Genomic DNA, 2,286 nt, shown 5'->3' with positions numbered 1-2,286 from the left:
AAGATTTTTCTGTATTTTCAGGACTATGAAAATTGTAAATTCACACTGAAGGCATCAAAACTATGAATTAACACATGTGGAATTATATACTTAAAGGGAACCTGTCACCTGAATTTGGCGGGACCAGTTTTGGGTCATATGGGCGGAGTTTTCAGGTGTTTGATTCACCCTTTCCTTTCCCGCTGGCTGCATGCTGGCCGAAATATTGGATTGAAGTTCATTCTCTGTCCTCCGTAGTACACGCCTGCGCAAGGCAAGATTACCTTTCGCAGGTGTGTACTACAGAGGACAGAGAATGAACTTCAATCCAATATTGCGGCCAGCATGCAGCCAGCGGGTAAGGAAAGGGTGAATCAAACACCTGAAAACTCCGCCCATATGACACAAAAATGGTCCCGCCAAATTCAGGTGACAGGTTCCCTTTAACAAAAAAGTGTGAAACAACTGAAATTATGTCTTATATTCTAGGTTATTCAAAGTAGCCACCTTTTGCTTTGATGACTGCTTTGCACACTCTTGGCATTCTCTTGATGAGCTTCAAGAGGTAGTCACCGGAAATGGTCTTCCAACAATCTTGAAGGAGCTCCAAAAGATGCTTAGCACTTGTTGGCCCTTTGGCCTTCACTCTGCGGTCCAGCTCACCCCAAACCATCAGGTCATATGGCGTAGCACCCCATCACTCTCCTTCTTGGTCAAATAGCCCTTACGCAGCCTGGAGGTGTGTTTGGGGTCATTGTCCTGTTGAAAAATAAATGATGGTCCAACTAAACGCAAACCGGATGGAATAGCATGCCGCTGCAAGATGCTGTGGTAGCCATGCTGGTTCAGTATGCCTTCAATTTTGAATAAATCCCCAACAGTGTCACCAGCAAAGCACCCCCACACCATTACACCTCCTCCTCCATGCTTCACGGTGGGAACCAGGCATGTAGAGACCATCTGTTCACCTTTTCTGCCTCGCACAAAGACACTGTGGTTGGAACCAAAGATCTCAAATTTAGACTCATCAGACCAAAGCACAGATTTCCACTGGTCTATTGTCAATTCGATGTGTTCTTTAGCCCAAACAAGTCTCTTCTGATTGTTGCCTGTCCTTAGCAGTGGTTTCCTGGCAGCTATTTTACCATGAAGGCATGCTGCACAAAGTCTCCTCTTAACAGTTGTTGTAGAGATGTGTCTGCTGCTAGAACTCTGTGTGGCATTGACCTGGTCTCTAATCTGAGCTGCTGTTAACCTGCGATTTCTGAGGCTGGTGACTTGGATGAACATCCTCATAAGCAGATGTGACTCTTGGTCTTCCTTTCCTGAAGCGGTCCTCATGTGAGCCAGGTTCTTTCTAGCGTTTGATGGTTTTTGCCACTGCACTTGGGGACACTTTCAAAGCTTTCCCAATTTTTTGGACTGACTGACCTTCATTTTTTAAAGTAATGATGGCCACTCGTTTTTCTTTACTTAGAATTTGTATTATGGCAAGAAAAAAGCAGCTAACAGTCTATTCAGAAGGACAAGCAGCTGTGTATCCACCAGACTTCTGCTCAACACAACTGATGGTCCCAACTTCATTTATAAGGCAAGAAATCCCACTTATTAAACTGACAGGGCACACCTGTGAAGTGAAAACCATTTCCGGTGACTACCTCTTGAAGCTCATCAAGAGAATGCCAAGAGTGTGCAAAGCAGTCATCAAAGCAAAAGGTGGCTACTTTGAAGAACCCAGAATATAAGACATTTTCAGCTGTTTCACACTTTTTTGTTAAGTATATAATTCCACATGTGGTACTTCATAGTTTTGATGCCTACAGTGTGAATTTACAATTTTCATAGTCATGAAAATACGGAAAAATCTTTAAATGAGGTGTGTCCAAACTTTTGGTCTGTACTGTATGTTTTTACGATTTTTGGAGAACATGGATCCATTGTATGTCGGTTTTGCAAACCTGCGAGAAAATCTCGCAGTACGGATGCCATACGGAGGATGCCATGCGCAAAATACGCTGACACACCCTGCCTACGGATGAGATACAGACCACTATTTTGGGGACTTTTCTGCGTATTACGGCCGTAAATTACGGACCGTATTTTTATACGCTGAGTGTGAGGCCAGCCTAAGTCATATTGCAAGACTCGTTAAAGGGTTCATTGTGACATGTAGGATCGCTACTTCCAACAGGTGGCGCTATAGAGTTTAAGTCCTCTTTTTATCTGAAGAGGCAATTTGCATATAACACTAGATGAGGATTACTACATGGATAATAAGACTCAACATGTATACTACTCAACACTCAG

The sequence above is a fragment of the Ranitomeya imitator genome, chromosome 6, assembly GCF_032444005.1.
Source record: "Ranitomeya imitator isolate aRanImi1 chromosome 6, aRanImi1.pri, whole genome shotgun sequence".
Lineage (NCBI taxonomy): Eukaryota > Metazoa > Chordata > Amphibia > Anura > Dendrobatidae > Ranitomeya > Ranitomeya imitator.
The sequence above is the reverse complement of the archived record's forward strand: the minus strand, read 5'-3'. Positions refer to the sequence as shown.